Genomic DNA, 14,102 nt, shown 5'->3' with positions numbered 1-14,102 from the left:
ATGCACCTGCTCATGCCCCGAATGCGCAGGGCTGGATAAGCGCCCTCCCTCGGAATGGATCGGACTCCTCCCCAAATAACAAGCACGGTCTACCCGGCGGTTCTCCCGTCCCCATTCTAGGAAGTGTCAGCTGAGTAAGATACAATTAGGATTCTCCTTCGTTTCCATGATGCGATGGCAGGAAGATCCGAGGTGGGGGGGGGGGCGTGTTTAGAATCAGGGTAGGCGTTTTTTATTTGCCTGCAAGTACAGGTGGGTCAAGAACACAGTAACCCTTTCCTGACTGTATTACTTCGTTTCATCGCTTTGAAGATAAATTCCTCCTGAAGCGAAGGAGTAGCGTCTACGGAGCTCCACCATCTAAATCAGTGATGGCGAGGCTATGGCGGCTTTGGGGAGGGGAAGCACAGCAGTGTATGGAAGACTGATCCGAATCTGAATTGATTGATGGTGGTTAGCAAGGGATTAAATGGGCCACCTGTACTTCCGGGTCGGAGAGAAACTGTGGCAGGTAGTAGCGTTCCTTTCCTCTACGGTGCAAAATATGTACAATGCGTGCAGCATGTTTACTTGAAAGCCAGTTCCACTGTATGTTACCTGCTGGTGTCATAATAGATAGATAGATGGATAGATAGATATATAGATAACGAGAGATGGAGATATAGATAGGAAGTGAATGTATCCCTCCGAAGGAACGTGCTAAGCACCAGTTTAAACATTCAGTTGACTCACCAAGTGACAACTGGCGACGCCCCAAGTACCATTCAGATTGCAGAGTGCAATGCTCGCCAACCGAAGAAAAAAGTATTTTCTCCTGCGGAAAAGTAGCGGGTCAAGGAAAACGATTCACCCCCAACTTTTCCATTATTTGCATGTTCCAAAGTGCAGGTCCTGCAGTCTGAAGTCCAGGACCACCGCGAGCTCTTGACGTTAAGGACTGCATCATGAGCTCTCCCGAAGGAGTAACATGAAAAAGACAAACAAACCCAGCTGGTCTGGAGTCCCAAACTGTGCATATTTACTCCGAAGTAAGTAGGTGCTGAATTGGCTGACGCAGCTTGAAAGCTGGCTTGAAATACTTGCTGCTGAACGCTCTTCCTTCCTAAAAGCGATCAAAAAGAGTTCTTATTCCAGCCAAATTAGAGATCTGAAGGGCAGGGAGACAGCCGAGGATGCGTGGAGGTCCCTCACTCTGTTTGCTTTCTCCCCAACACTTGTTTCTAAGTTCCGCGAATGCATTCAGTGGGGCTTACTTCCAGTGAAATGTACATGGATTGTTGCCCTTGGAAATGCTCTTCCTCCTCCATTGATTTAATTAAACAGGGGGGGGGGGAACCCGATCTTGTTTATTCTCTACAATACTACTAAGCTGGGACAGCGACTGTTCTCTTTTTAAAATTCTATATATAATTTCACTTTCAAATAGAGAAATACCTCTCTTGAATCCAGCTGCTCATAGATAGCAGGGGGATGCAGCGCTACCGTCCCTGAGTATCCTGAATCGGCGCGTGCATATATGTGTAAGAGTGTCTAGAACTGAGGGAACAATCCTAACTATCCCATGATCTAATCTGAAATAGGCTTCCTTGGAAGTGAACTGGTCAGTGAATAGGGATTTCTTCTTTCTGACTGTATGAGATTCCCAGCCTTCGTATATTTGCTTTGCACGCCGTTTCTACAGGTCTTCTGAAATCTCGTAGGGACGAAGGAATGGGTGAAGCCCCCCGCCTGGTTCAACTCCGGCCCCAGCCTCGACTCGAGCGGCGGCATTAGGCAAGCCGTTCCCCTCGGCCTGGATCGTTCCCCTGCCCAGCAATCGCCTGTCAGAAGGAGAGCCGCAGCAATGTGGCGGAAGAGTTTGACCATCTATCTGGGAATCTGCCTTTTTGCCGCCGCGTTCCTTAAACGGTGTTTGCTAGAAAGGTCAGCGGGTCGCCTCTGAGCAGCCACTGATTTCTGAGGTGGGGAAATTGCCTCTGGGCTGTCCCTTTGAGACACCAGGTGGGGAGCCCACAGGATGAAACCTGATGTCAGGCAAGCAGAACCCTAATTTCTCCCTGACATGCTAGTTCTCTAAGTGCAGGGAGAGCATTCTGCGAATCTCCCGCCTTCCAGGTTTACCCCTCCGAGGCAGCTACGCTACCCTCCCTTGCAAGGTCTAATTTGTGTCGCGGGGTTCTTGTGGGGTTGAAGATTTTCTCCCGGCTCCTGAGAAAGAGGAAGATACAGGAACACACAAGCGATTGCCTCTACTTCCTTTTCTCCCTCTCCTTTCCCCGCTGAGATATATCCAAATATTTTGACTTTGGATTGTGGATGAGGCTGTCAGCCCCATTGACGTCAGCGGGAGGGACGCCGCGGGGTCTCAGGCGCGCTTCCTCGGAGCAAATCCCACGGAGTTCAACGAGATGGACTCTCTAATAGGTTTGCTTATGGTGGCAGCCTCACTTGACAGACACCACACACACACACTCGCTGATTTCAGTGACACTTCCAAATAAACCTGCTTGGGCATCCGAATTAATTGATTTCCAACAACTCAGAGGCTCTCTTATTTCAGAGTTTGTTTGCTTCTTAGAAGATCCCTACCCCGCCTTTCGAAGAAGCGCCCTTCGAGGCTGCTTACAACAGATTGCAGTCGCGCGCAGGAGCAAGCCGGCAGCCCGGGTGCTCGGTCTCCTTCGGCCGCTGGACCGGCCCGGCTGGTCGCCTCCTCCCCGTTGTTTGTTAGAGTTTTTTTTGCTTGTGACGGGGATCCATTGCTCTTTTCCTTTAGCGAGGTCTATGAATGATAAACAAGGGGAAATATGCTGGCGGTGGTGGTAGCAGAGTCTTGGGGGAGAGGCGAGAAGCCAAAACCATGGGGTCGGGGATGGAAATTTCCTCTTAACCAGATTGTCCCTTCTCTCAGGTTGGTAACGCACCCAAAATAAGAGCGTCCAGCGCTCGCTCTCGCGCCAGGTTTGGTTGGGAGGTGGGGACTGCCTGTGCTGAGCGAAGGTGATGGATGGCGCTTCCTTTCTTCGCACAAGGCGCGCATTTATAACCCTCGAGAGCGATCCCCAGAGAATCTCTGAGCAAAGACCCTCGACTGGAGACAATGGCGAGAATGCAGGACCCACCCAGCCCCTGTTCCTCTGCAACCCGAGATCCCGGAGCTGCGTGATCGCTGGCTATCGCCCTCCAGCTCCGGCACCGCCTGCTGCAAAGCAAAACAGTTGCTTGCAGGGCAGAGAGAGCAGCAAGAAAAGGCGTGCGCGCGTAGCTGCGCGCGTGGGGCGGGTGAGGGTTTTCGCGGGAGTTTTGGTCAGACATCCAAATGGAGATCTGAGGCGCTACGACGCTGGAGACAAGTGAAGGGGGGCGCGCGCGACACGACCCCTGCAGACCCTCGCCCCCCCAAAAGAGAACCAGCCTGGGCGAATTCCCTCTCCACACCCACCTACCCAACCAACAATGTTTGCTTTTTAGGCTGCAATTCAGCTCAGTTAAGCGTTCAAAGAGAAGCGGCTCTTGATTCCAGTTGCACGGGGATCGCCCACGTTCTGGCGAGACCAAAGCCTTGCCGTAAGACCCATTGAATCCAATGAGGTTTACTTTTGAGTAGATGCATATGGGCTTGCCCGGTGAGCCACTAGCGATGGGATTGCTTCCAAATGAAGGCGCCTAGGAATGCCACCTCACCGCTCCCTGCGAGCAGGAAGATAAGGCGCCACAGGAATGCCCTGAACGCCGGCATGTAGCCTCTGTGTGTACATCGATGTCATTGCTAGCCCCGCGCTTCGGGGGAAAGTCTCTTGCTTCCTTGGTGCGTAAGATCTAACCTAGCAGCCTCCTTTACGTTTCAGGAAACTGAACTATTCAGATTTCAAAAGAATCTCAGTTCACTCATTTGAACTAAGTCAGAAAAAAAACTTTGGAAAGTCCTGTGCGCGCGCGATGCTTTCTATGCTGAACGTGAATTGGTAGCTTGATTGTATTTGGTGAATGTATGGATTTCAGACATTTTATTTTATATTATCTGACATCTTATGCAAGGCCAAATGGCAGCAGGCAAAGAAACATTTGCTGCGTCCGAAGGATTCGTTCCCTAAGCGACTTAAACCCCAGATGATAGGCCATGAACGATATAGATAGTGTGTGTGTGTGTACATACATATATACACTATGCATGATGATACCGAGGCATAGATTTACTACACATCTCATTGATATCTATATCTCATTGATATCTACGGATGAGATCTATCTGTCCCGTACCGGTTGTCTCTCTCTTTTCAGTCAAGGAATCTGACACTTTGCAGCCCCGCCTAGCCTCGGTCAGGGTACGCAAATACGAACCCCAAATATACTTCCTCAAGGGGGCTTTGCAGAAATGAGTTCCACTGTGTTCCGGGAAAGTTTGCTTCGGGCTGCACCTTCCGCTTCCTAAAAGTTGCGCTTGCAGTCTGGTGAGACGCCTGCTTGAGGGTTGGGACCCCGCGCCCTTGAAGTCCTTGTGGGAGAACTCGCAGCTGAATCCGCTGCAAGAAGAACAAACTGAAGAGATTTGGAATGGACGAAAAGGGAATAAGGATGAAATCACCTCATCCGCTGGAAGGTCCAGTTGGACCGACCTCCGTGGCAGACATAACCTTCCGTTCAGAGTCTTTGGCTTCTTTAAACTGGTTGTGAATCCGGATGTTTGTTCTCCAAAAGCCCGTGGGAGGCTGCGGGCCAATTTCTCCGGATTTCACGGTTTGCGTATCGGGTCTCTGAAGGGAGGCAGGCGAAGAAACGTCGGACGCTCTCCAGAGTGACTTCTTAGCGGCCAAACCTCCCACTCCCCACCCGCGTTTCGTTACAGCCAGCTTGATTTCCACGGGGTTTGCTGATGCTTAGGACGGCCCATTCGGGAACGGTCGCTGTCACACATACACGAAGAAGTGTCAGGTGGCGGTGCAGTTGAAAACAAACAAATGACGCCCCGAAAATCAGTTACTAGGCAAGACCTGTTACTAGGAGAATCAACATGTCACAAAAATCGTGGGCAAGCCTTCGCGCCCGCCAGAACTCTTCATCACGGTCAGGGGTGGGTTCCAACTTCAATAAAATATTGAGAGGGGAATCAGGTAAGCCCCTCCTCACATTATGGATCACAATGGCAATGCCTTTGAATGACAATGCCTGTGAACTTGGGGTGGTGGTGGCCCCCTCAAATATTTTATTAGGGAGGGGTGAAGGGACCCATAGGACATGGCTGCTAGCCATTCTCTGGATATTTCATTTTCATGTCACTTTTAGTTTGTATACCGCCTTTTTATACACAAGGCGGTTTTCAAGCTGAAGAAACAACAAAGATCACACACCTTATAACAATCTGACCCAACTCAAAGGAGGAAACCACAGGAGAGGACTGCGCTCTTGGACTCAGATTCCGCTTGCAGGTTTCCAACAGGCATTGACTTGGTTGCCTTCAGGGTGGGCACGATACTGGAATAGGAGGGCCGTGGGCCTGATCCAGCCGGCTCTTCTTATGTCCTTATGCAGGAAGTGGGAACGGGAAGGTATTGTTCATGCCTTTTGTGAATATTAAAGTCTCAGGATGGAGTGTGCGAGGAGGTAGCAGAAGTTTACATGGGACCCTTCCAGGGCTTTTGGATGTTTCTGGTTCCTGCACCCAGGTCTCCTGGAAAGGAGAAGACACCTAACGGTTGACTTTGCCCTCCCCCCCTCCATCCCGGCAAATACTGTACAACAGCTGGTTCTGCCACCGAAAGATGGCCCCGGGAAGCTCTCCTGCGCAAGCTCTATTGAAATGAACGAAAGCTCCAAGAGAACCATTTATTCCAATGGGGCATATGCAAGAGAATTCCATCCTCCCCCGCCCAAGAAAACCGGTGTCGAAGGAGGGGGAATGCTTGGATGGTCAGAAGTGAGATCTGTTCTCAAACGCCCTCCCTGGCGACGACACCCCGTCGGGATTTCGCGTCAACGCAGCTTTTGAAAAAGGTGTCCTCCTTCTGTTCCTTCCAGAGAGCACGTCTTAAGCTTCCACCCTAAGCCCTGGATCCTAAGAGCCTTGCTTCAGAATCCTGTTCATTTAGATGGCGCTTAGTTCCACATTACAGTTGAGGCAGGGCACAAGAACCTTCCATGCTCGTGGGAGATGGTTTGGCGTCAGGGCAAAACCGACATGAAAATAAGGACCCCAAACATGGGGGATTTATGGGGGGGGGGTCAGGCCTAATGGGGGGGGAGAACCTAGCTATCTACGATGCAAGTGGTCAGTGAGTTAAGTATTTTTCTTTATTTACTTGATTTAAAGCAACTGCCCCCTCCAGGTTTGGCTACGCCCATGACCCCAAAACAACTCGAAAGCAGTTGTCTCCGGCTGGCCCCTGCGGACAAGCAGCTGCGCAGCGACCGCAGAGCAGCGAGCAGAGAAATTGGATGCACCCAAGTCCTTTGGTCCCCATGGATTTATTCATTCATTCTTCCCGTGGCCCCCACTCCGTCCCCACCTCTTTTTTTCTTTTTAAAAAAACATTTCCAAACAGAAAGGCTGAAAGCTTCAAATAAGGTACTGCAGGGTGCTCAGAGAGCTACTTCCAATGGAGAAGACGGCTTGCAGATTTACTACCCGATCCAACGCACACTTAGGCTTAGCTCAACTCGACTCCCACCGGGGACACCCCCTCTGGGGATCTGTCTGTTGCCAGGTCTTTCCGGTGCATAGTGGATCTCCTTGTTCGCAAGTAAGGCTGTGATGCGAACTCCATTTTTCTGGGAGTGGGGGAAGAAACTTAATTGATTTTAATAGGACTTACCTCTGAGTAGACCTGATTAGAATTGCTCTGTTATTCTACTTTATTACAAGAAAGCTTCCCTTTGTTTGTTTGTTTGTTTGTTTGGCGGGAAATATATCTGCAAGACCTTTGGAAAGGATTGGCAGGCTGGGTTAGGATCTGAATATTAAGAAACAAACCCATACATATCTACAGGTAAAGGAGAAAGCACGCACAATGTGACATTTGATTTGATTTTCTCAGACACAAAGGGGCGGCGACGTCGAGTTTTATTAGAATTGTTCTCTCATTGTTGTCATTTCGTAGCATAAAGGTTAAAATACTGAGCTATAAACTATGAGGTGCCGCGTTGCCTTCCTGCCTGCGCCATCAACTGGCCTCAGGTGCGCTAGTCTCCCTTTTCCTCCTCGTAGCAATATAAAATGTGGAAACCATAACGCTGCCCTACACTGCAGGGATGGAACGAAAATGAAATGCTGGGAACATCCCAAAGCGCTATCTAAAAAACCGGTGACCGTTCTTAGAGTTAAGTCGGATTGGCTCCTTTTTGCTACAACTTCTAGAAATTCATTTGGACACGCTATAATCAGGATTACAGTCACAAACAGCGTTGCTAGAGAGTAAATTTCACCCAAACCAACGACACTCCTGAGCAAATCCGCGTTGGTTCCTGCTGCTGGCCTCCAGGGCTAAGGTTGATCGAGATCGCTCCCCCCCCCCACCGCAGCTTTTATCCCCGACTTAAATCAAAGCGGAGGGCCACGTCGAGATTCTTTACGACAGAAAACTCTGCCGTTCTTTTTGCTAAATTGATTCTCAAACGAGAGATCTGATCTCTGCCGCTCGCTTCTCCTTCGCGGGAGGGATGGGGCCCTGCCCTACACACCCCATCTCCAAGGATGCCAATTTGGGGCCAAAACAAAACACGATTTTTAGTCCTGTTGGTTGCGCGTCTGTAATTTTCCCATCGAAGCCAACGTGGAGGTGTTTTGTTTTGCTTCGTTTCCTTTTTACGCAAAGCTTTTGCGCTTTTAGGCCAAAGTAAATCCTCCCTCTGTTCACTGGAGCTTACTTCCCGGTTAAGTGGGCGTTAACAGCCGAATCCTGCTCAGGTCTACCTGGAAGTCACTCCTGCTGTAGTCCACGGGGGACTTCTTCTCAAGTCAGCTTAATTTCCCAAAGGAGCCGCCATTCCTCATTTGTAGCACCTGCTTGGAACCACCACCCATTTCAAAGGAAAGGCGTTCAGCCCGATCCTAACCCTGTGCGGCGGAAGTCAAACAGATCTGCTAGCGAAACGTGCAGGCATATGGGCGTCGTAGCTACTGACGCTGGAGAGGGATTAGGATCGCAGCTGGTGTCTTTAGCACCGGTTGTTGTCCTGAGCGGAAGGGAGAAGAAACAGGCGCAGAACGGTTTCCTTTTCCATTTTTTCACCTTTTAAACCATTGCGTATGGTCGTCATAATCTTATGGCAAGTCGCTTGGTGAGATCTGCCTGGAAAGGCGGTTTATAAATCCCTACATTGAATCCTACACACCTCTGTTCGGAACCCACTGGTACCAGGAACCCACTGGTACCAGGTCAACCGAGCTCACCGCGCAATCCTAACCATGGCCCTATCTGCCCTAACAGGTTTTGACAGCATCATACCACCCTATACAGTCATAGCTTTCCCAAAGAGTCCTGGGAACTGTAGTTTGCCAAGTGTTGGTTTGTTTGTTTTCTTACTTATTTATTAACTTTATATAACACACTTCATCCACAGATCACAGGGCGGTTTACAGCATAGAAATACAAAATAAAAACACAACAAACAAACAAACAAACAAACAAACAAACAAACAAACAAACAGAAGAACCAGTAACCCACCTCTTACAAACACATTTCAAAGACAATTGATTGTTTAATTAGACAAAGATTGATTATAGAGGAAGTCCCTCAGAGTTACTAATCTCGTGGTTGTAACAGTCAATCCCTCTTCCCAGGGAATTCTGGGAACTGTAGTTCTGTGAGCAGAATAGGGATCTCCTAACAACTCTTATTACCCTTAATAAACTATAGCTCCCATGATTTTTTGAAGTGGGGACAAACAAGAGGGGTATGAAATTGCTTTAGATGTACTGTTTATTGAAGATGGGCTTTGTATTTACTTAGCAGAAGTTCTGCTGACAGGGTTTACTCCCAGGTGAGTGAGGTTAGGACTGCAGCATCAGATGTGTCAATCCTAGGACTCTTTTTAATAAATAAAAATTAAGGATGGGGAACTCAGAGCCCCAGCCATGGACGTAGCCGCAGGGGGGACAGCTGCCCTCCCCATAAAGTAAATAAATAAAAATACTTAACTAATTGACCAATCGCGTCACAAGTAGCTAGGTTCTGCCCTTCCCTCCAACAAAAACCCTGTCCCCCTAACAAAAATTCTGACTACGCCCTTGGCCCCAGTCAGGGGTGACGGAGCCTACAAGCCGGCCACCGCTGGATTGCATTGTCGTCCCCAAATGCAAGAGATTCAATCAAACTTTATTTAAATCAAAAGGATTTTTAAAAGTGCTGCACTTGGGCTGGGATGTGCTTTGGGTTTGTAATCCCAGCTGTGAGAAACAAAATATCGGAGATTAATTCCCCCGCCTCTGCCCCTACACGTGGGCCCCCACAAGAGGCCTTGCACACATTTCACTTAAACAAATGCCAACGCTTTAGTTAAATTATATGTAAGTAATCGAAGATGTTGAAGGAGAGCGAGCAAGCAAGCAAGCTTGCATATGAGCCCCCGCCAATCTCCCCGCCCCCTGGATCCTCAGAGATCCCATCCAGTACGCCCGCGAGAGCAAAGAACCAACAAGTAAAGATGCAGCAGAAACAGCGCATCAGAACAACGCCAGGGCCAGACTGGTGCAGCCTTAATTAATCAATGAATGCCTGGTGTTTCTTTATCCGCCCTTCGCCTTAAGGTCCAAGGCGACGAACGCAAAAACTTTAAGACCACCCATGTAACAAAACTGGAAACGAAGATCATCACATGTTCCTTAACTCAGTCAACGCGGTCTTCTGGTCGCACGACGCAGCAGCCTCCATCTACAAGGCGCTTCATCCCTTCCCAGATGCCTGCGCTAAGAGCTCCAATGAACTCAGAGGGGAGGGCCTTCCATAGAGCTGGTGCCACGACCAAGAAGGCCCTCCACGCGGGGGGGGAGGGGGACACACACATCAAATTGAGTCTCCTCTGTAGACATTAATGGAGGGACAGGTTAGTATGGGAGGTGTTCTTTCAGTTGTCAGCTAAACCTGAGAAAATAGCAGATCCAATCCTCACCCAGCTTTCGAGTTGACTGGGTGACTTTGGGCCAGGCACTCTCTCTCCAAATAAGAAGGAGCACAGGACAGGCGTGACCATGGAATGGGCGGAGAGAAAAAAATGCAAGCTGCCCCGAGGAAGGGGCTACTTGGAGGAAGGGGTGGGATTAAAAGAAGAAGTCCTGTAAATAAATAAAACAGCGCATAGCAGCTACTAGTTAATGCTAGGCGATTAATATGATGATAACTCTCTGCCCAAAATCTTTAGATAAAACTGCAAGAGAGCCTCTTTTCACACTAACTGCATGGGGATAACGGTAGTGGTTGTACTTGTTGAAGGGTATTCTGCACATGCACAGGGGCTCAGAGATGACGGTGATAATATTAATGCAATAGTTCTGAGTCATTCATGCCTCCGAACATAAACAGAGAAACTTCCGTGTCGGAGGACGGCTGCTCCGGGTGAAAATGTTGTTTGCCTATGTCCAGAATCCGCAGCAATTAATACTGGTGGCAGTTCAGACGTTCAAGGGCCGAGTGCCTCTGAGCCTTCGCAGAATGCCCTCCTCTCAGCAGGTCCCGCGACGTGTCTTCCAGGGGGCTTTGGCCCCCTTCATCTCTTGGTGGAAGCTCTTGTGGGGATCCCTTTCCCAGGCCTGTTTCGTTCCTCTGTCTCTCCCCCCGCCCGGCAGAGCGCCCGTCTTTTTCTTTGACGTCTGATTTCGCACGTCAAGGCTAATTTGCGCCTCCAGCATCACCGACTCGGCTTGACATCCATAATGAGCACTAATCATTCCGATTATTTTCGCCGGCCGCCCAGACATGTTCCAGTTGTTGTGACAGATCGCGTTTCAGGCCCTTAATGACGGACAATTACCAGCTCTAATTCGACGCCGCCGCCGCCCGTTGACACCTAAAGCCATATGTGCGCGCTTGGCCAGGGAAAAGGACGCAGGCCAAGCGATTCCTCCAGCAGCTGCAGCGCACGGGGGTGGGGCTGAATCCTGGCCCTGCCTCGGCGAGGCCAGCGTGTTGCTGCTGGCACTCACGGTGCTTCTGAGCGTCTGCAGAGTATCTTCCTCCAGCAGTAAATGGTTGGGTTTTTTTGTTGTTTTTTTAAAGTCATCCACTTCGCTCACACCACCCACATCCATCAGCAGCTGCGGAGGAGAGACCTCCAGGTGCGGAAGGATGTGCCGTGTGCCCCCCCCGCCCCTCCGCCGCTGGTGATGACGACGACCAGCAGATTGGCTTGCCAACGCGGTGCCCTCCAGGCTCCAGGTACAGTTGCATTCCAGTTCCCAGCAGTGGCAGCCAGCCGAGGCAATGGTAGGAACTGCTGGGAGCTGGAGTTGCGCAGCGTCTGCCGGGCGCCGCGTTGACTGCCTCTGGCTTAGATAAATCCCAGGCCGGGGAGGGGCCTGAGGGAGGTCACCTGGAATGCTGGACCAAATGGGCCTGGGTCTCATTCAGCACCCTGTCGGCCCAGCGTGTGGGTGGAGGAGCGCCCCCTCTTTGCCCTATTGGGGTCGCCCCGTCCGTTGGGTGACACTTTCTGCTCTGTTCAGCTGCTCCCTCCGGAGCGCTTGGTGCCGTTTTCTTTGGCTCAGATCTGAGCGATAAAGGAAGGGCAGGGACTTTAAAACGGCTCCGGGGCAAAAAGTGGCAACTGCTGGTTCTCTCTCGCCACCCGCTTTGAAGCCAGGATTCGCTTAAAGGTGCAGGTCGCTTTGCAGAAAAAACGCAAGCCAAGGAAAAGTCCTTGCCCCGCAAACCATACATTCAAAATGTAGACTTTGCAGGGAGCGGGAGAGACCACCCCGCCTCAGTCCACGCTTTGGGCTGGTTTGGGGATCAGATTTGCTCTCGGACGCGAAGAAGGCTGTGAGATTGCTTTCGATTAATGGTACTTGAGTTCCCTTCGGCCCCTTCACCTTCCGGGGACCTGTAGGTTGGGCAAGGTCGGTGGGTGGAAGGCAATCCACACCGACTCAAACGCTCTCCGAGCAGGGAAGCTGCCAGGATTGTGGAGTTTCCACCTAGTGACATCTCCTCCTCTTCTCGTTTTACCCTGCTTTTCTCCGAGAGGTCCCCTTGTAGAGTATCCACACCTTGTGATCCACTTTTCCCTTGCCCGTTGCAGTTTTTAATCCTTGGCTCGATTAATGCGAGAGGGAAGAAAGGGCGCAGGGAAGGGGCGGCAGACTCGGGATCTAATAACCTTGAAACATCACCTTACCGATAAGGTTTCTCTGCCTTTATTCTGCGTCTATAAGCGTTGATATGCCCTTCAAAGCTGTGTAAGAAAGGCAAAAGCTAACGATCTGGAATAATATTAATCCTGACCTGCAACGGCATGGCAGAATTCACTATTACAGCAATGATTTTGCGCCTGCCTCCTGGGCTGCAAACGGGATGCTCCGATTGTCCCGCGGCGTTTCCAGCGCCGCCACCAGGACTCCTTTTACGCAATAGGTTTTCCGAGCGCCCTGAGCTTTCGAGAGGGCATTGGGCGTCGCTGGAATTACTGCTGTTCCTGCGGGTCAAGGACCCTAACAAGTCCCTCCTTACGAGAGGAAGTCAAAAAGGGGGTCAGGGATGCGGCTCCCTTTTCTCCAAGCGGTGGACACTTAGTCACCTAAGCAGTTCGCTCCAATTGGATGGTCAGCGTCCGACCATAAACTCGTCTCGCTATTAGTACGATTTTAAGATAAATAAATAAAACAACCGGGAAGAGCTTTAAAGCTTCTGTGTTTTTCGGTTTCCTTTCAAGGCCTTCGAGGTCTTCAGATGGAAGAAGCAAGCCGGACCTCGCCTCGCTAATCCAGCAAATTTCGGGTCGGCAGCCTAGACTGCAAAGGGCGATGAAACCGCTGGAGGAAAATGGCAACAGCACCCGCAGGGCGCCCTCAGAACTCCAAAAGACTGCGATCCGCGGACCGCGTGTTCCGGAGTAGTCCCGTTGGGTTCCTTAAGAATACTCCCGCGTGTGGGTTGCGCTGTGCGAGGGAGTCAAATAATGCCTCCCCACTCCCGGTAAAGGTGGGCAGTCAGCCGCCTTCTGTAATCAGATCCGATTACATTTCCACCACAAGAAACGGTGTCTAAATGGAGATAGATTATGCTGATCTGTTTAATCTGTTTCCACACGGGATTCCAACACAACACACAGCAGAGAGACTTCCTGGGCATGGCAAATAAATTGCTTTATTGCACAGCAACGAAGCGGGACCAGTTATGGTGACAACACCCAAAAATTTCAGAGGCACTTGGGCATTGAACTGCTTGAGCACGCAAGCCTATCGCGATCCGAAATCCATTTACTTGCGGGTAAACTTCACTTAAATAAGCGGCATTTCCCCTTCAAGTATATGTAGTGTATTTAAGAGCCAGATTCTGCCTAACCGATTTACTCTGGTGCAATCCTCCGTGTCTTTGAAAGGTCAACCCACCGAACGTTATAGACTTTCAGGATGATAGTAGGACTAGGACCCCAAATGTCCATTGTAAAGGACACCTGCCCCACCGATCTAGAGACAAGGGGCAAATAAATCAGCTCATGAATCAGCGCAAGGGGGTGAGTTCCAGTTGTTCTGTCCCAGCTTTTGCCAGTCTAGCAGTTGGAAAGCATACCAGTGCAAGTAGATAAATAGGTACCGCTGAGGCAGGAAGGTACCGTAAATGGTTTCCGTGCGCTCTGGTTTCCGTCAAGGTGTTTTGCTGCGGCAGAAGCGGCTTAGTCATGCTGGCCACACGACCCAGAAAGCTGTCTGTGGACAAACTCCCGCTCCCTCTGCCTGAAAGCGAGATGAGCTCCGCAACCCCATAGTCAAGTTTGACTGGACTTAACCGTCCAGGGGTCCTTTACCTTTTACTTTTACCTAAGATCATCCTACGAAACAGGGCTGATTCACACGCTCATGCTCTTTTCGTGAAGCTTGCTACATCAAGCGCAACTTGCACGTGTGAATGGACCTTCTTCGCTAGTTAGAAACCACACCTAGAGCTTCCGCACC

This window comes from Podarcis gaigeae (assembly GCF_964106915.1).
Source record: "Podarcis gaigeae genome assembly, chromosome: 9".
Taxonomy (NCBI): Eukaryota; Metazoa; Chordata; class Lepidosauria; order Squamata; family Lacertidae; genus Podarcis; species Podarcis gaigeae.
This window is presented reverse-complemented; position numbering follows the sequence as displayed.